This window comes from Triturus cristatus, chromosome 2_1 (genome assembly GCF_964204655.1).
Source record: "Triturus cristatus chromosome 2_1, aTriCri1.1, whole genome shotgun sequence".
Lineage (NCBI taxonomy): Eukaryota > Metazoa > Chordata > Amphibia > Caudata > Salamandridae > Triturus > Triturus cristatus.
In genome coordinates, this window is record NC_140581.1 from 1,068,793,493 (window position 1) to 1,068,818,354 (window position 24,862).

Consider the following 24,862-nt stretch of genomic DNA (forward strand, 5'->3'; position numbering starts at 1 on the left):
ATGCACCCCACATCTTTGATGAAGACCAGGAGGTCATCCGCATATAAGGAGACCTGATGAGTCGCGTCGCCCATTGGAACACCATCTGCCAATACTCTCCGCAGGGTAGCAGCCAAAGGCTCTATTGCGAGCGCAAAGAGGAGTGGCGAGAGAGGGCACCCCTGTCTGGTGCCACGACCAATCGGGATGGCGTCGGAAATGTACGGGCCAGTTCTCACCCGCACCACAGGATTTCTATAAAGGAGCGCCGCCATTTGGAGGAACCCTAGGCCCAGCCCGTAATGTGACAGTGCTGCCACCAGATACCCCCATTCCAGGCAGTCGAAGGCCTTTTCAAGGTCCAATACCAAACAGCCCGCTCTCGGCCAATTCTGCGCTCCCTCTGTGGCCACTCGGAAAAACCGACGCCGGTTAAGAGAGGTGCTGCGCTCGGGCACAAACCCACTTTGGTCTTTGTGCACCAACACTGGCACCGTTGGGGTCAGCCTCTCCGCTAGGACCTTGGCCAGGATTTTATAGTCAGCGTTGAGAAGGGCAAGGGGGCGGTAGGATCCCAAGTTGGTAGGGTCACGTCCCGGCTTAAGCAAGGAGATCAGATAGGCCTCCCTCATTGAAGCAGGCAAGGTAGCCTCCTCAAGGGTCGTGAGATATAGCGCATGCAGCCTAGGTACTAGGGACTCCCGGTAGGCTTTGTAATACTCCGCCGGAAGTCCATCCGGCCCAGGAGCCTTTCCAGATGCCAATGAAGCTACCGCCTCACCTATCTCCTCCAACGTGAGGGGGGCCTCCAGCGTCTCCTGATGGGCACCCGGGACTATCCCCAGCCGACCCTATGCCACAAGAATGTATATTTGTGTTTCATTAACTGTATGGGCCATTTGTTAACAGTTAGCATATATGTAAAGGATTAGGAAAACATTATGTACTTTGTTGCAACTTCACAACTTATGTGCTTTAGTCTATATATTAATGGGTGCATTTTAACATTTTCAATTTTTACCAAGCTGCACTTGCGTTGCTCTTGAAAATGTTTGGAATAGTACCCATGAGGTAATTTAATTTGATGTAAAACATATACATGTATATTCAATATATTTTTTATTGTCATTGCACTACACTTTCTGTTGAAATTGTATTTATGTTAAAATGGTGTTCTGTCACTTTGCAATTATGTCCACACTGCTTTCTTAAATTTTCTGTGTTAATGTGCCTAACTTTAAAACGTCTTTGATTTTGATTGCTCCATGGCATGTTTACTCGCAAAAATTATCCCAGTGGCCAAAAGGTATGGTTGGTAGCGTGACTGAGGGCTGCATTGATGCCAGCAGGTTGGGGCTTGGTGCGGAGTAAGGTCAGAGTGGGGAGAAGCGAAGCATGTTCATGGTGTGGGCAGTGAGTCATGGAGTTATGTTGAGGGTTTGATTTCATACTGCCCTCTACATTAAGCTCCTGGTCTCTTGAAGAGTCATAGATTTGATAATACTGTGTTTTGCTGTATCTGAGCCGCTCTCCTTCTAACAAACCATGTTGTGGGCCTGCTCTACTTGCTATTGCTACATTGGGCAAGTCAAGTGTACAAAGGAAGTAACTTAACTATTGAATGGAATGAAATTGAATCTTACGCCTCACAACTCCCTTATGTATTTAGTCTGCTACCGGTAAACTTTGGAGTGTTTAGAAACAGGCTCAGTTAAGGTAGCGAGTACTGTACAAAATCCTTGACAAAGACCCCGCCAACATCGGATGCAATTTATTAAGGTAGGCAGCCACAAACACCCAAATTCCACTGCTAGACATGGGACAGTGAGAACATTTTACCCTTGGCACTGGGAGACTTAGGGGTCTATCAGTATGTCGGGCAGAGACACCACCACGGTGCTGGCGGTGGCGGAAAATTCTTTTTTCTGCACGCCAGCAGCAGGCCTCACATCTGCCATATTAGTATGGCCAAACATAGCCCATTTGCCATCCGCCACAGTGCGACGCGAACCGCCATCAAAGTGCACCCGCCACCGCGGCAGTGTGAGCCAATGGAGACTCACCGCAGTGCTGAATGAAATGCCGTCCGCTGTACAAATCAGGATACCCCAAATAGCCAGTCGCACCGCAGCAGAGAAACCACCCAACCAGAGACGGCGGAAGCTCAACAGCGGAGCACGAAACCAGAGTCCCGGTCCCTTCCATCCAGTCCCGACTGCAATGGATCCAGCTCTACACATCTTCCCGGTGCTGTACCTAATACATTACCAGCAACTCATGGACCGTCGTGGACGCCGATGCAGGTACGCAATAACACAACTCTGCACAAAACCACAACACACAACTCATGGGCTGATATAGGGTTTCTGTCCACACCAGACACCCTGTTGGGGACAGAAACACATCCACAAGTGTACTCACACATGTCCTACCTGTCATCAAATCACCCCTCTGCATCCAGGTCACCCATCATCCGCGATCATGAAGTAATCTCCCTGTCACGTCACCGCAGCGGTGAAGACGCGGAAAAACATGCGCACAATGCAGAAGGCAGGGCCAGCACCAGGCATGGGTAGTGCGCAAAGATCATAGGGCCACACCTCCACCCCTCACACACTACCCCCCCCAACATGAAGGGGCATGCCATGTGCCCCTCCTGTGCCCCTTTCACAATAACCAGCCAGGTGAACACACACCCTGCACCACACACCAAACAACTAGGGAGACAGCCACAGCAGGAGTGGCTGCAGAGGAACACACAGCACAGAAGCACAGGGCCAGGGCAACCCACACACCACAACAACAACACACACATGGCAAGAAAACTGAGTCAAAGCACAACATGAACACACACACAGATAATGAACAATCACTCCACTTGACACAGCCTGCAAATTCACACAGACATACCCCCACACTGACACACAGCCACATACACAGACCACATGCTAGCAGCAATGGAGTACAACATATAGGAAACCTAAAGTAAGGTGCCCACAAATGGAAGGCCAAGGAGCTAACTACCAAGCATATGTACATCACATGCAAGACAAGAAACACATAACAACACCCTCAGCCCAACAAATCACACATGGCTGGCACAGTGAGTGAAGTCAAACCACAGTCACCTCAGTGCAACAACTCAGGGAGACGGCAAGGCAACCCATGTATAGGCACAGGGATAAAAGGAAGGCCCTGAATTCAAACAGTGAACAGCCACACATATGTATACAACCACTTGACAGGAGTATGTCAGCAGCACAACACACAGGGCCCATTGACACACTCCATGACTGTAAAACACAAGTAGGAATCTTCACACATACCCCCATCACACCTGCAGTACACAACACCAGTGTAAGACACACAGAAGGGAGTCAATAATGTCCAGTCATTACACAGACAAACAATCACACTCCCTGGGGGGTATCCATAAACATCACACACACACAGGGATGCCAGAACCAATGTCTGTACCAAAACAACAGACAAACACATAACTCGATAAAAACACACAGAGAACCACAACAAGACCAGACATGACCTGTGCAGCCAAACTGTGGAAAGGCAATAGGAGCACAGACAGAAAACGAGTGCACAACCTCAGCATTCAGGAACAATGCACAGACAACATACCACAACACAGACAAGAAGTCCACCATCACACAACAATCATGGACACAAACTGGGAGAAATGGGCCTACAATGACACACAGACAGATATACCACACCACCCATCAAGTCAACATGATATCATAGTGTGCCACATGCCTGCACATGCACAAGAATGACAAGAGACAGCTCAAATATGAGAGGAGAAAACACCAAGGACGCACCTAACACAAGCACAGGAACTAGAATAGACCGATGTTCATGTGACAGACACACAAGTAAGGCCCACCACACTGGCTACACACATCTGAATGAAACACACCACACCAACAAAACACACACACTGTCATGCAAATAGAACACCACACACAGAGCATCTGTCAGCACCAAGAGACAACACAGCCCAAACACTGCACACAGCCATATCAAACACACAACAGATGCACATGCCAATAAGTCACATTGCAAACACAGCCAGACATCAAGGGATGCGCACCAGGCAAGGACAAGGCAACATACACCCACAGCACTGCATGCACACCAAGCAGTGTGTGCACACCAAACATACCAGCCCCACACAAATATGAGTGACACAACATGAACACCCAGAACAACAATCTAAACAGCACACTGACAACATCACACTCAGGAAGGGAAGCAGTACCTCAGCAAACACACATACACCTAACCCACACCCACAGATGCACAAGTCTGGAACACCAAAGTGGAAACAACATGACCAGAGGACTGTGCTGCACAACCAGTTGAACTTCATATGAGCATCCATGACTGCTAAACAGTACAAGAAAATCACATATAACCAATTGGGAAAATGTCCTGAGTGGCACATTGCTCCTGTGCAAAGATCGGAACCACAAAGAACAGTGTCACAAATGAAGTGATGGGGAGGCACACACACAGGCAACCCAAGTGGACAGCTGACATGAAAGTGAAGTGGTGTATACGTCAGTAGTGTACCATACACAAATAGATGGAGTGCAGACTCACAATGGGTAGGCATCTGAAGCACAGATAGGGGATGGTATGACACCACACACCACATGCCATACTGGAGGCAACAAAGCCCCATGTGACAGCAATGCATGAGAAAACACACCCACAATGTCAGTGTGGCTGAGCAGGTATGCACAGTCACCACAAACAGCATCAAGACACATAGATGATCAACAAAACACAACACTGACTTGCCAGCCACATACGCTGCATACTCACAATTGACAAAAACAACAAGTAGGAGTCAGCCAGAACTGCAAGGACACACCAACACACTGCACAGTGCACAACATACAACACACACATGAGCACACAATCACAATCACAGGGCTGAACAATCACACAAACAGGCACTCTACTCCTGGATGACACATGTGTGTAGTCAACATTGCAGGGACACACACACATCCACACTTCCGAAAAATTCACCCCCTGCACACTGCACACTTCTTGACCACCAAAGTGCACACATTGAAAGTAACCCATGTGACTAGGATGACTGACCATCACATGATGACTATACACCTACACTGCCGGGCACACATAAAGTAAGATCACACATACATGATGACACCGGCCAGCCTGGCTGCAATCCTGTGGATAGGATCCCATTCTGTGCTGGCAGTGCCTCCAAACCTTCAATTCTAGATACGTCCCACACACCTGCTTCTTCAAAGTTCATCAAGTCTGGTTATTTCGGGGTGCTATCCTGGCAAGTGCTGTGTCCTAAAGCACCGTGGAAATACGTCAGATTGCTGATATTTGCATATCAGTCCCAGGATGCAAACCACCACTTGTTAGATGAAAAACATCGTAAGCCAAAACATTTCCTCCATTTTAGTCCGTTTTAATCAATTTCCTTGTAAAGTTTATTGTCCGTTTAGATAAATAGGTGAAACATGATTCTTCCGATATTCAAATGCGTGTATAATGCCACGCCCTTTAATACAGCATGTCTGATTCGCACATTTCATTATAATATTTAACCCAATGCATTTCGGCCTTTCGGCCTTCGTCAGGGGTAACTCTAGAGTAAAGAAAAAATATATATCATATCATGAACAGTTTCACAAAATCTAAAAAACAATTTATTATAAATGAAATTAAAAAACACTCTCCAATGATTAGTCCCCCGTTTCTTGTGCACAATTAATTCCGCTGTTTGCTCAAAACCCATAACATTAAAAAGAAACAACCACATTGAGCTCAAAATCATCATGTATTATTAAACCCCTATGTTACTCAGCGAGGTGCGCTACATTGTATCTAGTTCATACCTTCAATGTTTCTGCAATCGAATTCAAAGACGTTCGTCTGTACCCGCCCTTGCGGGTTGAAAAAAGTTCTTAAATGGCTGTGAACCGACAGAAGCTTATACCCCCATTGCCACGCCTTCCATTATCACGTGTGTATCCATCAACATAAACAAAATACTTAAAGACAAGAACCACCCGCTATTTCCTCTATGTGTGTATCCATCAATACTTAAAAACTACAATCACCCACTATTGCCTCTGTGTTTAAACTGATATACTTAAACAGACATAGAAAAGATACAAAACAGTTCAAGATAACGATAATTTTCTTCAGTGAATTGGTATTAGTGAAAATAGTAATCCAAGTCATTCACGGGTGCTGGGTCGGTTAGGACATCGTATGCCTCCAAACCTGACATGTGTACAATATAGCTAACATGAACAAAGAATGAGAATGACGACAGTATTTCATCTAAAACCACCATTATTGCACCCACAAGCATCAGTCAGGAAGAACTGAAGTCCCTGTCACCCCTGTAAAAAATAGAAAAAGTGAGACAACCCATTGGCAAAGTTGAAGTGGCATACAGAGCGTGTGTCACCGTAAACCATACACACACAGAAACAACTTTAATCAGTAAGGACACTGGCAAAACAGACAACAAGAGTAACTGTCTTTATTCACATGTTGCACAGATAGGCACCAATATAAGACAAGAGCAAGGCCAGTGGCCAGCACAAAGTGCAGAGTAGTTACATGAGATCCTGAACAGGCAAGGAGCAAACATCAGTGAACAACAAGGCCAGTGGCCATTCCAATGTGCAGAGTAAGTCCATGAGAAGCTGCACAGGCAAGGGGCAAACATCAGTGAACAACAAGACCAGTGGCCAGCACAAAGTGCAGAGTGAGTCCATGAGAAGCTGCACAGGGAATGTGTGTGACTCTACCCTGCCATGGTCAGCAACACAGTAAGGGGGTAACAATGGGCACTACAGGTGCCGCTGTGGGAGAGACAGGTGTGTGAGGGGGACAGCCACTCAGACTTGCCTGTCAGTCGGACTGGGAGCTGGCTGTGTGTCGGGGACAGTTGGAGTACTTGACCAGGGAAAGGGAGGCCCAGCTGAGGTCGAGGCATCAGTGGCTTGGGAAGCCAGAGGGCTGCTTGGACCAGGTGCTGTAGTGGCATGTGGAGGTGGAGTCATGCTGCCGTGAGACACAGTGTGGGTGGGAGATTGTGGAGGGGTGCCTTTCCACTTCTTGGGGATTCTAAAAGGCTTCCATGTCTTGGGATTAGTGGCAAGTGGTGTGGACACAACAGGCACACTCACCACCAAAGCTGAATTAGGTGCAGCCGGTGGCCCACCCTCTGGGGACATGCTGGATCCAGCTGTTCGCTTGCCTGGCCTCACCTTTGCACCTCCATCCCCTGTTTACCAGATGTTCCCCCTACAGTGCCCTCCTTTCCCTGCTTTACCCGGGCTTTGGATGGGAGTCAAGGTTGTGGGTGAATCTGCCTTGGAGCTCTTCTTATGTGTACTCTTAGCAGGCACCACCTTCTCAGTGGGCATGGAAACTGCCTGCTTGTCTATGCGAGATGCTTTTGGGACAGGAAAGTCCTTGGCTGGGGATGCCTCTGAGGCATGTGACCCTGAGGCCTGCTTCTTGGATTTGTGGCCTTTGCTGTCACCTGATGGGCCTTTGTCTTTGCGCTCTGGGGTGGCTTTAGTTTTCTGTGGGGATGGTGTCTGTGCCCTGGAACGCTTGGGCTGCTGCTGCTGTGTGCTGCGTGTGCTGTATCTTGACCTTGAGGTCTATTGTGCATGGTCACTATCGTCAGATGTGGCCACTGGCAGGGGGTTGGACAAAGGGCCTGGAGCGGGAATCCCAGGTTGTGCCAGTTGAAGGGCTGCCGTCACTGCAGAGGACAAAGTCTGGACAGTCCAGTGTGGCCCACCCACGTCTGAATGTATGCCCTTCATGAAAGCAACCACCTGTGACAGCTTTTTGTCATGGTCTATGAAGGCGGCATTGAGGAGAGCTGTCTGGCCCACACACAGTTGGAGCAAAAGGTCCCCAGACTCAGCACTGATGGCAGCAGGGGGGACAGGGGCAGGGGCAGCGGTGCCTGGGGTGAAGAACACTCTTCCCTTCTTACTGGTGTGAACACGGGCAGCACTAGTGGAAGTAGCTGGGAAAGTGGGCACCGTACGCTGTGTTGTGGAAGAGGAGGCAGAGTCCCCGTTCCCTGTCCCCGCCAACATGGCTGCATCACCGCTGGCGTCAGATGACGTATGAGCATTGCGTCTCTGGTTGTGATTCCTCCAGCAGACTCCTGTCCCCCTCCGATGCGCTGGTCACATCTGTGTCACTGTGCTCGTGTGCAACTATTGTTCTTGATGCCTCACCACTGGTTTCCGTCCCCTGTCCTTTCGTGCCCATGGGAGATGCTGCATGAGAGAGCGAGGTAGGGTCAGTTTCTTGGCATCAACAGAACAAACATTTGCAAGCAAAGCATCACTGAAGATGACGAAATCTACATGTAGCACACCACCCTGTGCAATGACATTGTGCAAACTCAATTTTTAACTCGAACAGTGGGTGTCAACAAGCAAACCAGGCATAAGTGAGCCATGTGATGCCCACACAGCACAATATCCTGCCGGTGCCTCTGTTCAACCAGACACACAAATAGCTCTGAGCACACCTAGGGCCCTTATGGGGGCAAGGGTGAACCCCACAACATATTGCCACTGTCAGATCTGGATGGAGCAGAAGGGGAAGTACAGGTAGGGCAAATGCATGCCAGCTGCACCCAGCACTGAGGCCATTCACAAGCCACTGCATCACACTACCAACATCACATAGCCCAGTGCTGGCCCATGCTGTGTACACATGCAGTCACTCACAGCCAAAGTCACCCTTCACAGAATACTCACCCCTAGCTTGCTGCTGATGCTCCTTCAAACGTGCATCCAGCTCAGGCTGTGTCATGGCCAAGATGCAGGCCATTAGTGGTGTCATGCTGCGTCGCGCCAACCTGCCAGTCCGAGGGATCCGAGGGATCAGTCCCAGGGCCATCTCAGCCACGTTCACGTTCTTGCTCAGCCGGCAGATGTCATCCCACCTCTTGTGGCAGTGGGTGCGCCGCCGGTTTGAGACACCCAGAGCCCGCACCCTGCATGCAATGGCCCTCCACACAGCCTTACGCTGGTGCACTTTGAGCTGCAGGCATGGTAAACAAGAGGAGGAAAACATCAGTGACACAGTGTTCTGTACCAATTTCTCTCAGTACAGTAGCATGATACTAACTCATCCCAAATCCACAGATATGTCTAATAGAGACAAGAATGCATCTTACATGGTACATCAGCATGGGAGAACCACACGTAAATGCATGCAGGTGTGAGGGTGGACACAGTACCTGCCCATCTCATAAACTAGCACATAAAGCCATGTGGAATCTGCCCACATCTACTGTCCATTTGTATGTAGATCAAGACATACATTACATATTAACATATGTTTGTGGGTAGACTCACTGTGTCCAACACTGCACAGCCCTCAATGTCCTTGTTCTGTGAATGGCTCACTGTGTCATGGAGGTCACATTGAGGGACATGGTCTCACAAACACACACCCTTCTCACAAGGCCTGTCGTGTGCAATCTACAGGGCTGAAATGACTCATTGATGTAGAGTAAAGAAAAAGACACATGTAATACTCTGTACATTCAGTGATGTGTCCCTGTCAGACTGGACGGTGACTGTGCAGGCCAGGTGGGCTCACACAGAGAAGGACAACAGGGACCCACACTGCCATTAACACAAGCAATCACCGTCCTGAATCCTGCATTACCAACTTGCTGCATCACTGTATGGCTAACAAGACAATACATGTCCCTCAAATCTTGATGTGCAGGCAGGGAAACGGGTGAAATATGCCACACACCCCTTTCTCCTGGAGAAAGCATGCTAGGCAGTGCATGAAAAAAAAACACTCTCAGGCACATATTGCAGCAGCTCAACTTCATGTGTGCCCCCCCTGCACTCTCACTCACACTGTTGAAAACTTACCACGACATTTGGGGCACCATATAGCCTTGGATACTGTGTGAGCACCTCGTCCACCAGGTCCTCCAGCTCCTCGCTGGTGAAGGGACTGGCCCGGATCTTCTCAGCGCTCGCCATCACTGTGGCCAGGTGACAGCAGCAGCAGTTGGTGGTGAGGGGTCTCAGGCAGAGGTCCCTGGAGACAGCAGCAGCGGCAGTGGGTGGTGAGGGGTCTCAGGCAGCAGTCCCTGGAGACAACAGTAGCGGCAGTGTGTGGTTAGGGGTCTCATTCAGCAGTCCCTGGAGGCAGCAGCAGGTGAGGGGTCTCAGGCAGCAGGCTCTGGGAGCAGTGGACATGTGAGGCTCTCTCCCACACATATATAGCCCTATGGGGTCGTTTTAGTGGTTCTAGGCTGCTGCAATTGGTGTTCCAGATCTGCCTTTTTCAGATTCATCCAATGACCGGCTCTGCGGTTGTGGAGTACGCCTACCGCGATGTTCAAAATTGCATTAGGCTACAGCGATCACAGTTCCCATTGGCTGTAAGGCATGGTCCATGGTGGTGACACACCGCAGGAGCTAGGCGGGCGCTACCACGGTGGTGCATCTTTCAATTGCATCCAATGACCAGCTCCGCGGTGGTGGAGCACACCTACCGCGATGTTCAAAATTGCATTAGGCTACTGCGATTGCGGTTCCCATTGGCTGTAAGGGCAAGGTCCATGGCGGTGACACACCACAGTGGCCAGGTGGGCGCTACCACAGTGGTGCATTTTTCAATTGCATCCAATGACCGGCTCCGCGATGGTGTAGCACGACTACCGCGATGTTCAAAATTGCATTAGGCTACCGCGATTGCGGTTCCCATTGGCTGTAAGGGCATGGTCCATGGCGGTGACACACCGCAGGGGCCAGGCGGTAGTTACCGCGATTTGGGTGCCATACATTGGTGCCTATGACCGTGATTTGGGTGACGGAGCATGCCAACCACCATTTGACCATGTGTATATGCCTATCACTACCGCGATTGTGTCTTGGGCATTGGCGGTGACACACCGCTGGTGCCATGCGGTAGCTACCGCAATTTGGGTGCCATACATTGGTGCCTATGACCATGGTTTAAGTGGCAGAGCATGCCAACCGCCATTTGACCATGTGCATATGCCTATCACTACTGCAATTGTGTCTTAGGCATTGGCAGTGACACACTGCTGGTGCCAGGTGGTAGCTATCGCGATTTGGGTGCCATACATTGACATGGGTGACAGTGAATTGGGTGGAGGAGCACTTTGACAGCAACTATGGACACATCATGCTGTGTCAATGGCCAATGGGCAGTTCTCAACAGTGCACAGTGGCCACATGAACAATGGCACATCATTGTGCACACAATGCCAATGTCACATTTAACCCACTGCTGACTACACATGGCATGTTTGTGTATGTGATTTAGTACATTGGCATGTACTCCCTCACATGTCACATGTGATATTGATGGGCATGTATACCGAACAGTGTTGTTATGGACTCGCCAATGTGTACACATGTCAATGTGTGATAGTACTGTGACAATCCCAGTGATGTATGTCTCAATGAACAATGTGCATATTTGAATGTCTACTTTTGTGGGATCATGCACACACGTGTTGTTTACGCACAGCCTGTGGTAATTGTGTTGTTGATGTGTGCCATGTTCAACATATGCCTGAAGGTGTGGCAGGTACAGCAGCTAGGTATGAGACAGTAGTGTTGCATTTTTACACATATGCTGGACGAAATGCTCTCATGTGTGACCATGCTAGATGTGGCCATATCCCAATGTGCATTCTCATAGTCAGATGTTGATTCAGAGATACTTGCTGTGTAAAAGGGGACAAGCGTACGAGTAGTGTAGCTGAAGGTGTCCCTATATGTAAGCTGCTCTGTAACTCAATTGTGATGACAGTCATTGTTGGCGTTGTGTCAGTCAAAACGTAAGAGGTTGTGCACATCTCATGGTGTATTGCATTGACATGTGTCCACTTTCATCTCAACTAAGAAGAGAGCAAATCTGCATCGTCCCTTCACAGTGCTGGCAGACATGGTGAATGAGGAGATCATCCGGAAATTCCATCTGGATAGAGCCACCCTACAGAACCTTGGTGCTCTGTTGGAGCCCCACCTGCAGCCTCGCAGAATACATCCAACAGCTTTCACCCCAACGTCTAAGGTGATGGCGGCCCTGCATTTTTTTGCCACTGGATCATTCCAGAACATGATGGCCAGCGCAGCTGGCATGTCACAACCTATGTTCAGCATGGTGCTGCGTGATGTCCTGTTCGCTATGATGATCTACAAGGACAGATATATCCATTTCCCCAGGGGGCCTGAGTTGGCGGCTGTGAAGAGAGATTTGTATGCCCTTGGACACATCCCCCATGTTGTTGGTGCCATTGATTGCACCCATGTTGGGCTAGTTCCACCACAGGCACGTGAGCACATCTACAGGAATCAGAAACATTTCCATTCCATCAACGTGCAAGTGGTGTGCCAGGCGGATATGATCATCTCGCACATGTGTGCCAAATTTCCCGGCTCAGCCCATGACTCATACATCATGCGTAACAGCATTGTACCACAGCTGATGGCTAATCTGCTTCCTGAGCGTGCATGGAGAGTGGGTGAGTATGCAGAGTCAAATAGGTTGCTGTGTGTGTGACATGCAGTCCTCTGACACAGTGTCATTGCAAGGTTTCTCTGTGTTCCTCACACCTAGGTGACTCTGCATATCCCAACTGTCCTTGGTTGCAGAGCCCACTGCGGAATCCCAGGACACTAGCCGAAGTCCGCTACACTGATGCCCATGGGAGGACATGTCGTGTGGTAGAGCGTACTTTCAGTCTCCTGAAGTCACGGTTTCGCTGCCTGGACAAGACCGGAGGTGCACTGATGTACTCGCCCGGGAAGGTGTGTCAGATTGTAGTGGCATGCTGCATGCTCCACAACCTAGCCATTCGTAAGGAGATCCCCCTGCTCCTGGATGCTGATGAGCAGCAAACGCCACGCCTGCAAACCAACCCGTGTCCAGCGACGAGGACAGTGGAGAGGAGGAAGGTATTGACCTGCATCAACAGCTCATCAACCGCTACTTCACTTGAAGGGGAGTGACAATGTACTACGGATCCATTGTCTGATGATGTTGCTGTTGTTGGGAAGGTGTATGTGAGCTTTGTGACTGCAGCCTGTTGTCGGCTCAGTGCTGGCTGCCAATGTTTCTTGGACAGAGTAGTTTGGCACAGATACAGGATGTTTTTCGGTACTGTTGCTCATTGTAATGTGTGCAGATTGGAGTACCCTGATGACAAGTGTTGTGTGATGTCTGTGATGCCACACCCAGACTAGTGAATGTTGTTCTGTTGTGTTTTCCTAGGTCCCTTCAGCCTCTCCTTGCCTACATACATTCCATACTCCTGGTACGTTGTGCTCACGGTAAAGACTGCACATCCTGGAATAAAGATGGAGCAGAAACAACCACGTGTTTAAGGAGTATTTATTTTCAATGGTGACATGTGAGGGGGGAACATTTACATTGGGGTGATTAGTGAAGCAGTGAGTTGACAGTTATGGTAAATGAGAGAATCGAGTAGTCGCCACATTGATGTGGTGACCCAGTCCAACAGACAGATGCCATTTACAAGGCAGTGTGGGGAAGGACAATCCAAAAAGTCAAAACAGTAGTGAAGAGGTTTGCCATCATGGCTGGCTCCATGTCTGACGTTTTGCAGGTGCTTGGCCATGGGATACTCCCAGGGATTTCTTGGAACAACCCCTCCGTCGCCTGGCAGGGGGGCCTGTGCTCTAAGGCCAGTGGGGTCTGAGGACTCAACCCTCTCCGTGGCCGCATGGGAGGATGTTGAACTGTCATACTGCGGCCCATCAGGGGGAGGTGGAGGTGTTGTTTGTGGCACAGGCCTGTCCCTCTGTACCACCACTAGCTGGCCCAAGAGGTCCACAATTTGTCCCATGCGGACGTCCATGGACCTCCTCAGCAGGAGGACCTCACAGGAATCTTCTTCTGACCGGCCCGTTCGTCCCTGGGCCTGTTCATATGTCCCAAGGACTCTGTTTATGTTGTCCAGGGCTTCGGTCCTAGGCTCTGGTGATCGGTGAGTGACCCTTCCTCTCCCACCTGCCCTACTGCCACAGACCGGTTGCCTCACCACTGTGGGCACCCGCATCCTCTCCCTGCCCTCCTCAGTTGGTGGTGTGGGGTGGTCATCCTCTGTGACAGGGGGAGTGTTGCAGGCACCACTGGTGGTGGTGGTGGTGGAGGACGCACAGGCCATAACAGCAGAGGTCTGCGTAGCTGTTGGTGTTGCTGCAGATGTGGTGGGTGGGACAATGGGGTTCTGGGATCAGTTGCGCCCTGGCATACCAGATGGGCCGGCTCAGAGCTCCTCGTCCTCTGAATCCCGGGAGTCAACATACGAGAGTCCATGTTCCAGAGGGGGAGACTGGCTCTGCAGGTTTCTGGTGTTGTCCTCTGCAGTCAGTTCTTGGTCATCTGTGGGACAGATGGTAAATGGTCATTGTAGTGCATCCCGCAAGCTTTGTGTTAGCTGTGTATTATTCACTGTTTGCACACCACACAGTTGACTAATCATCACATTGTTTGTATGTGCACTACTGTACCTCCTGAGATGATGTTGAGGTACATGCATTTCTTGTCCATGGTGTGAGGTGTCAAAACTTACCATGCGCCATGTGCATGTTTTGTGATTACAGGGACATGTTGTCATCTAGGGACTGGCGCAACAGATATTTTCTGTGACGCATCTTTGTTGATTACTCTGCCCTGGCTGACGTAATATCTGAGCATGAACTGGCCATTGTTATCTCATGCGAACCTTTGTCATGTCATGTGCAAACCTGAATTTGGACCAACAACCATGCTTTATTTGTTTTCATGTGGTCCTTGCTGCTCTGGCCACATGGTTAGGTTAGGTTAGGCTGATTTGTAGAGCGCACAGCTGCCCCAGCAAAGGGGCGTCCCGGCGCTAAAAACAATAAAAGCCCATCGAGGCTCCACAGAGACAGACAGAGGGTGTGGACTACCAAACCTAGGGAGATGGGAAAATATGAGTTTTCAGAGCTTTCCGGAATGTCAGATAGTTATCTAAGCTCCGGATGCGAACAGGAAGGGCATTCCACGGCTTAGCTGCCAGAGTACAAAAGGAGCGCCCACCGGCGCAAGCCCTCCTGACCCTGGGGACAACTGCGAGGTGTTGACCTGCAGAGCGAAGGTGATGAGAAGGAGCGTAGGCAGAGAGCAGGCCAGCCAGAATGCCAGGAGCAGGATAGTTCAGGATCCTGAACGCAAAGCAGAGAGACTTGAACTCCATCCGTTTTGCCACTGGCAGCCAGTGAAGCTGACGAATAGCGGTGGAGGTGGGGAAGTGTCTACGCAGGCCTAGAAGAGTTCTAGCGGCCACATTTTGGACTCTCTGCAGTCTCAAGATCTCCGTCTTGTTGGCCCCCAAGTAGAGTGAGCTGGCGTAGTCCAATCTTGACAGCACGGATGCCTGGACAATCACCTGTCGGATGGAAGGGTAAAAAAAAAAAACAGCAGAGGTTTCAACCCGTCAGGATGCCAAAACATGTAGCCACCACCTTCTTAGTCTGGGTTTGGAAACCCAGGGCTGAATCCACCCAGACCCCAAGGTTCTTCACCACCTGTTTGGGGGTGGGTGCAAGGCCCAGAGTGGTGGGCCACCACTGTTCACTCCATAGCTCAGGATCTTTCCCGACCAGCAAGACCTTGCGACGTCCGGGAGATCGCTCCGCAATTTTGCAGCATCGTTCAAACAATCATCGGAGAGGGCGACTACTAATTGTGTGTCATCAGCATATGACACTATAGTCAACCCTCTCCTCTTGGCTACCGCAGCTAGGGGCTGAACATACAGGTTGAAAAGCCTTGGACTTAACGCAGAGCCCTGCGGCACTCCCTGCTTTATAGGATGGAATCTGGAGGTGAAAGGGGGGGGCGACACCTGGAAGGACCTATACGAAAGAAAGGAGATAAACCAATCCAGGGCGAGGCCCATTATGCCAGCCTCTTTCAACCTCCGTATCAAAATCTGGTGAGATACCTTATCAAATGCGGCACTAAGATCCAATAGGATTACTGCCGAAGTGCGTCCCTCATCCAGTGCTGCTCTAAGATGTTCAGTCGCAGCTAGGAGGGCAGACTCCGTGCTCAGGCCCGGGCTAAACCCACACTGGGAGGAGTCCAGTATGTTGGTATCCTCCAAGTAGCCTGACAAGATGGAATTGATATAGGCTTCAGAAATCTTAGAGGCCCAGGGAAGTAGGGAAATAGGGCAAAAGTTCCCCGGTTTAGCTGGATCGAGGGTTGGGCTTCTTTAATGGTGGCACTACCCTGGCCTGCTTCCATAACCTGGGAACCTTGGCCATCGAAAGAGACATGTTGATGACCTGGCCCAGAGGTTTGAGTAGCACAAGAAGCAGTCTCATCAGCTGGTCAGGCTTCATGGGGTCAGCCGGGGAGCCAGATTTAACCTTTCCGCAAAGTACACGTAGTACATCCTCGGAAATTGGCGGGAAGGTGGCCAGTGTATGGGCGGCAGAAGGTGAATCCCCCAGGATCGGGGCCCATGGTAACCTGAGGGTAAGTTTTATAGATGTTATTCACCTTATTTATAAAGAAGGCGACAAGGTCCTCACAGTGTTTGTCAGACTTGATGGCAGACGTCACAGGTGCCCCAGCATTTTTAAGGTTTTTATTAATAGAGAAAATCCTTTTAGAAGGATTGTAGATATTTTTGATTTCATCAGCAAAATGGGTTGCCTGTGCTTTCTGGACAGCCCTATGGTAATTCTTAATGGCTGACTGGTAGCAGCTCTTCAATATGCGATCAAAGTCTAGCCTCCATGCCCGCTCCATCCATTTACATGCCTTACGCTTGTTGGTAATGTTGGTGTTATACCATGGGTTGGATTTAGTGCTCCGACACATAGATTGTTTGGCAGGGATCATGTCATACAAAGGATGTCGTAGCCAGACTGATAGTGTTTCACTAGCGGCATCTGGATCTTCAGGCCAGCTGGGCACGCTCGAGGAGAGGATGGAAATGAGATTATCAAAGTTTAGTGTGTGCCGGGGGCGACGGAGCAAGAGCTTCTGGGGTGATTTTCACATGGCATTCAGTGCTGTGCATGATTGTGCACAGACTTTCTTCAGCATGTTAATTGTTATGTCACACTTTGGTTGCTGTGACAGTTTAATTTGCTTACATGTCTGCGCACTGTGAGTGGCAATGGTATTGGTGTGTATATGTGTGCGATGAGAGGGCTGGTGATGTCATATTGCACCATGCTTTTTTAGAGGAATGGCTGGGTGCATGTACTGGCTACTTACCTGTTATGTTTTCTCATTTGTGTTGGGTTTGTGACACATCTGTGGGTGTGTGTGTGTTGTGTAGGCTTCCATCCTGCACAGGGGTGGGACAAGGAAGCATGATATGTCTACCTACCTATTAGCTTGAAGTGGACAGTGCAATGGCTGACATATGCATCTGGGTGGGAGGGAGTGCGCCTTCTTGATGAGCTGGAGAACAAGGGGGCCTCGTATGAGTTGTTGTGCAGGCCTCCCACCCCCAAACAGCCTTTCCAGGGATGAGGTTAGTTTGTTTGTAGTGATACAATGGCTTCCAACTGCTCTGGGTGGGGGAGTGCTCCACCCTGCTCAGGTGTGTGACAGGGGGCCTGGTGGGAGTTTTAGTGCAGTTTTCTCACTCCCAAACACCCCTCCCTGTAAGGATGGCTACCTACCTGTTACTTTGATGTGAGCAATGCAATCTCTACCACATGCTTCTGGGGGGGACTTCATCCTGCTCAGGGGTGTGACAGGGTACCTGGTGTGAGTTATTGTGCAGGCCTCCCACCCCCAAACGGCATTTCCAGGGATGAGGTCTACCTACCTGTTAGTTTGTTTGTAGTGATACAATGGCTTCCAACTGCTTCTGGGTGAGGGAGTGCTCCATCCTACTCAGGTGTGGGACAGGGGTCCAGTGGTAGTTGTAGTGTAGTCTTCCTACCCCAAAACACCCCTCCCTGTTAAGATGGCTACCTACCTGTTAGTTTGATGTGAGCAATGCAATCTCTGCCACATGCTTCGGGGGGGACTCCATCCTGCTCAGGGGTGTGACAGGGTGCCTGGTGGGAGTTGTTGTGCAGGCCTCCCACCCCCAAACAGCCCTCCCAGGGAAGATGGCTACCTATCTGTTAGGTGAGTGTGAACAATTCAATGGCTGGCAAATGCTTCTGGGTGGGGGGGAGTGCTCCATCCGTCTCAGGGGTGGGTCAGGGTACCTGGTGTGAGTTGTTGTGCAGGCCTCCCACCCCCAAACAGCCCTCCCAGGGAAGATGGCTACCTATCTGTTGGGTGAGGGTGAACCTTACAATGGCTCCCAACTGCCCCTGGGTGGGGGGAAATGCTACAGCCTGTGCAGGGGTGTGACAGGGGGCATTTTGGGAGTTGTAGTGGTGTTTGCCTGGACACATACAACCCTTTAAATGTTGTCTACCTTTGGGGTGATTCAGATGGAGTGAATGTTACATCTGTGGGACATGTGTTGGATATTGTGGTGCATATGGATATAGTTGGGCCTCTGAGATGTAGCTTTGTAGTTTAGCTGGACAGTACATAGCTGTGTGATGGTCAACATTTGTTTGTACTTACCAGCCTGCACTCCCCCGGCTATTCCTGTGAAACTCTCTAGATGCAGTATGGCAAGCACCTTCTCCTCCCATGCAATGAATGTTTTGGGTGCAATGGGAGGGCCACCGCCAGTCCTCTGAGCCAGCTCACGGTTCTTGCTCCTCTTATCTTTCACAACCCTCTTCAAGTAATGCCACCGCTTCATGATTTCCTTTTTTGTTCTTGGGGTGGTCCCTACTGCATTGACCTTATCGACTATCCTTGCCCACATTTGTGCTCTTGTGACTAATGGTGTCTGTTGGACCAGGATACCAAACACTTGTGGTTCAACTCTGATTATTCATCAAAAGCAGGAGCGACATGCCACTCCGTTACCGGACGCACAGCCTTTAGTGAAATCTCAATAGATTCTCAACACTTAGTCCATTTTCAATCTGTTTTATTCTTCATATTCAAAAGTTTATATGCCATTTTATTTTCATTTCATCATGTCGCATAAGAGATATTATGTATTTAATATCTAATGCTGCAGACTGCCAATCCAGGCCTTTTTTCTGTAGCAAGATGTATACAATTAATCCTCAGTTGTAAATATATTTCCCAATGCATTTCGGGCTAGGTATTGCCCTTTGGGGATAATTCTTTGAATGAGCCAGGTTGTGGATTAAATGTCGTGATTATATTATAACTAAAAACATTATTCAATGATGGTTGTTTTTCATTTTGTAGTGTATCCCTGACGAAGGGCAATACCTAGCCCGAAATGCATTGGGAAATATATTTACAACTGAGGATTAATTGTATACATCTTGCTACAGAAAAAAGGCCTGGATTGGCAGTCTGCAGCATTAGATATTAAATACATAATATCTCTTATGCGACATGATGAGATGAAAATAAAATGGCATATAAACTTTTGAATATGAAGAATAAAACGGATTGAAAATGGACTAAGTGTTGAAAATCTATTGAGATTTCAGTAAAGGCTGTGCGTCCGGCAACGGAGTGGCATGTCGCTCCTGCTTTTGATGAATTGTCTTAAAGCATGGCAATTGGGCAGACCACGGACCCGGGCAGCACGCACACAGATTAAAATGATGAACTTTTGTGGTGAACACATTGACAGGTGTGCACTTGGACACCCCTTCATTTTGTATCAACTCTGATTATCTCATCTACCATGAATGTCAACTCACTCTCTGTGAGTTTGGGCATTTTCTATGTTGCCATGGTGTGTGATGTGCAAAGGGGTTTTAGGTGCAGGGGTGTGAGTGGTGCGGGTTGGGGTGATGTGTATGGTGTGTAATGTGCAAAGGGGTCAGAGGTGCAGGTGTGGAAGTGGTGGTGGTGCTGTGTGTGGTGTGAGTAGCGATGGTGTGTTGATTTGCCTCTCCTTTGTGCTCTGGTGTTGGGCCTTTCAGTTGTGGAGTTTTGCAAAGGATTGTGGTCAGGGAAGGGGCTGGTTTTGTACTCAGCTGTGTGGGTGTGTCCAAATGGGGTGTTGCTGTCAGGTGTGTTGTGTGGGTTGTCCTGGGATTTGTATTTTTGTAGTTGCCATGTGATTGTGTCATTGGGGTGTGTTCTGTGTTTTTGGGGACATGGCTAGTTTGCTGTGTGCACTTTGTGGCCTTTTTATGACTTTTTTCTATCGACCGCCATATTTGTCACGGAGCGTCTGCAGCAGTGGCTATGCTACGGCTCTTCCGCCGGCTCTCCCATTCATCACTGTTAGCGACCGCGGCGGTCGGAAACAGCGGAACGTACCGCAGTAACATCGGGGATATCCTAATTTTCCATGCAGTGTCTCCGTTGTCATGGCGGCGTGTTGGTGATTTTCCGCAGCGAATCCGACCTCCACGGACGGATTTTGGCCTTCCCCGCCCGCTACGGGCATTTTTTCTTTTTCTTCGTTCCGCAGCGGTCATTTTTTTGGGCCGGTTGATCCTGATGGTACCTCCGGTTTTGCCGTGGTACCGGCGTGCGGTTGTTTTCCACTACCATGGCGGTCATAATGGGCCCCTTAGAGTTTAGTCCTGCTTTGACCACTTTGCCAATACATGCTGGTTGTATTGTATTGTATTGTATTATAGACTTATATAGCGCAAACTGTCACCCTACGGGTATCCTGGCGCTGCGACTTAACAGATGGCATCAGCAAGCAAAGATCGTATTTGCAAGTAGAAAGCTCATTTTGCTCATTCCTAGGAAAAAAGCCAGGTTTATAATCTTTTTCTGAAAAGAAAAAGGGAATTAGATTGTCTGATACTCTGGGGCAAATCATTCCAGAGGCGTGACGCTGCTACACCAAATGCTCTGCCTCTCATCCTGGACTTCTTAAATCTAGTGGTCGTTCCCAGATTTACACTGGAAGAACGAGGATTTCTCCCAGGATTATACCAGGTAAGTTTCTCCTGCAAAGGCACTGGAACCAGACCATGTGCTGCCCTGAATACAATGCAGACAGACTTAAAAAGAATTCTATCCTTGATGGGTAACCAATGAAGATCCTTTAGAGTCAACACCGTTGAGGATCTGTGCTGCCTATTTAACACCAGTTTTGCTGCTATAGACTGGACTCTCTGCAACCTCCGTAAAACATATTGTGGTGCTCCCAGATACAGAGAGTTGCAGTAGTCCAGTCTACTCAGAATTAAACTCCTCACTACAAGGGGTCTTGTGTCACTAGGCAGTAGTGGGAGAATCTGTCGGAGCCCTCTTAGCAGGGAGAAACAGACACTAACCGTTTTGTTGGCTAGTGTCTCCATTTGGAGGTTGTCATCTCCCGAAAACCCTAGGTTACGCATAGTTTTAACTGGGACCAAAGGTGTGTCCTTAGGGGTAAGTTTGAACTCTAACGCCAGATGCCAAGACATTTTAGCAGTGGAGCAATATACAACCTCTGTTTTTCCCCATTAAATTGTAGGGAGTTTCTCCTAAGCCAATTGGAGATCTGTTGCATACATTCCTGGAATGTGTCCATAGTTACTGCTTGATTCCCTTCCAGGGAGAGCACCAGTTGGGTGTCGTCCGCGTAGTTAACTAGGTCAATTCCAAAAGATTTGATAATAGGGATCAAAGGGCGCAAGTAGATGTTGAAAAGAATGGGGCTTATTGCAGAGCCCTTTGGCACCCCATGGCACACCGGGGTCTTAGTGGATGTGAACGGTGTCATGGTCACAGCCTGTTGTCTACCCGTCAAGCATGATTGCAGCCACTTCAGTGCCCGTCCTTTCACACCTATATTCTCCAGTCTTTCCACCAGTATTGTATGACTCACCGTATCGAATGCGGCCGACATGTCTAGTAACACTAGTACAGATGGATTACCATTGTCTGCTCGCATTTGTAGATTGTCCAATACGGTCACTAGGTCTGTTTCAGTTCCGTGGCCTGGTCGGAACTCGGAACCCAAACTGGTCCTTGTCTAGCAGGTGATTTTCCTCTAGATATAGGGACAGAGATTTGCTAACTGCCTTCTCCAGGATTTTTACTGGGTATGGCAAGAGAGAGATTGGTCTAAAATTCATTGGATTTGTTGGGTCCAGGGACAATTTACTAAGCGATGGGGTCACCACTGCCTGCTTCTAAACCTCTGGAACCATTCCTTCTTCCAGTGACTGGCAGCAGATCTGCCGCAGCCAGGGGAATAATTCTTTCCTAAACTCCTTCCATATCCCATGTGGAAGAGGGTCCAGAGGAGAGCCCGAGGATACACTTTGAGCAAGGCTATTAAAGGTGTCTTCGGTAAGAGGTTGGAAACACTCTAGGGAAGTTTCTACCTGTGGTTACACGACTGTATAACTCTATATTTAAAATGGGGGCAAGTTCCAGAGCACAGTGGCATTTCTTTGGTGTAAGTTGTCCCTGAGTCTCACCATCGGAACCACTCACACCCCAGATGTTGTATAGTGAGCAAAATGATGGACACTATGGAACCAGAGAGCATGTTTTTTTATTATTTTCAGCTGCCCCTTGCGACACATTTTGTGCACTAAGGGAATTACTATCTCAACTGCACAGTGATGTTGGTACTTCTGCTTCACCAAATTGTTTGTTGAATAGTCAAATCTTATCCTTCCTATACTATTGTTCCCTTATTTGTCATTATGTGATAGGGGTGGATGAGCCACTGAAGGCGCGAGCTAAGTGCCTAACTGTGACTCACCTCAAGGTTCTATTGGCTCTCGAGACCAAACCAAGCAGACCCTTCACGTAGCTTCTGTCTGCCACCAACGATCCAACCTCATGTGGCAAGACTTAAAGACAAATCATTAACTTTTGATATAAAATAGGATAGGGTTGGATTAACCATGTAGTGGCTGAATTATTAGACAACCAGGGATCAATCCTGGCTTCCCAACGTGACCAAATTGTGTGATCGTGGCAATTGTTTTATTTCACTTGATGCAACCAGACTGATCAGACACTACATCAACAAAGGGCTCACTGAGAATGACATAGAGTGGTTCATCATTTAAAAACTGAAACCCAACAAGAAAGACTTGACAAAACCTCTTCTCATTTGTGAACAGAGATGGGTGTATAGACCCCGTGCTGATATACACGGATTGAATGAAGAGATCCCTTGGGGGGGTGTCCCACTCTCAAACACACCACTAACATTCTTAAGGCTCATTTTAACTTTGAGATTGCACCCTGATGCCCATTTGGGACCTCGCAGCATTGGTTATATACCCCTCTCTACATGTAATTGCCTCTAAAATTGATTTTAAGGATTGTAATGCTAGCAGTGTCCTTCACCTGGATATAAATCCCTTTGGATACTGCTCCCATTGATGGGCTAACCTTATTTGTCTCCTGTCTTTTAGTTCCAACTCTATCTGCCTGACAGTATACACCATCCCTTAAGCTGATAGTTAGGCGGGCCTGGAGATTATGGTGCCCTTATGTACTCCCTTAGTGGGATATATATTCACTCAAACCATCTCCATGGAGACATAATATCACTATCATGCAGACTTCGATATCCTCTGGGGATTCACCACCTGTCTGTACACTACCTCCAGGAGACTGAGCCTCTCACCTGCTAGGGTAGAAAATATATATTTTCCTGATGTCCACAGGAAGCAGGCTAGATCATTTTTTGCCTACTCTTCCATCTCTAGCAATTTATGGCATTGTTGCCGTCCACTGAGTGTTGCTTTGTTTTCCTGTTAATTAAGAGAGAGCGCCATCCAACTATGTGGCTCCCCTATAATAACTGTTACTTTGTCCCAGAGCTGATATTGTATTTTAGCATGAATCATAGCCCGGTTCAACTCTGTGGCCCTGGGAACACAATTTCCATGATCCTTCATCGCGAACCGGATTATGAAGCTAATCACGCCACAACATAGTTCCAGCTCACACCCAAGGGAGACTTGTCGGCAATAAGAGAGGCTTCGCTCTCCTCACCAGTCATATAATCAGCTGAGTGAGGTGCGCGAGTAGGCTAATGGCACAATGGGCCTCTTGATGAAGTATGTGGGTAGCAGGTTGGGGTAGCGGGAAACTCTTACTGCCTCTATGCATGTTAACTATATCACAGTACTGGTGCTTTCTCCAGCACTACAGCTCTGACTTCCACCAACGAATTAACGGTCTTGACATCCACCTTCAGGGGGGCTATAACATAGTGCATATGCTGGCTACATCTCTATCTATGTTTCTTGACTGCACTTCAGCATTCATGTCTCCTTTAACACTACGACTCCCTCTACCACCAGCGAATTGTGGTCATGGCATTCTCTTCGGGGGCAGTAAATAGCACTACATGTGATGGCTAATGCCTGAATACAGGAATGTTGTTATGATGTGGAAGCAAGGAGCTCCTCATTTGTCTCCACCTAAACCTATCAGCACTGTTCTAGCAGGATGGTGAAACAACACATCAATGTATTCAGCAGCCTTTTCATTTTTCATAAGTCCATATGTTGACATAAAAATATGTGCTTTTTAGAGGTTGCAGTGCTTTTAACTTAAACACACGGGACATAAGGACCGCTGGTTTGAGACAGTTTAATTATATGTCATAATGATACATTCATTGCATTAACTAATGTGTGACTACAGAGGATACATATCACCTCTCCCCGACCACCGAGCTGATATCCCCTTAGGTAGGGTAAGGAATTGGTTTTAATAAACGTTCACAATCTGCATGTGCATTTTTAATTTGTATGAACGCTTTTCACATAACGTGTGTTTATGAGTGGCATGCAGTGAAGTG

At 48.6% G+C, this 24,862-nt stretch overlaps 1 protein-coding gene across 1 annotated transcript in view; it reads left to right on the forward strand.

The window, feature by feature from the left end:
• BANK1 (B cell scaffold protein with ankyrin repeats 1) overlaps positions 1-24,862 on the forward strand; it is a 2,329,074-nt gene that overhangs the window by 251,010 nt on the left and 2,053,202 nt on the right. The window lies entirely within an intron of this gene.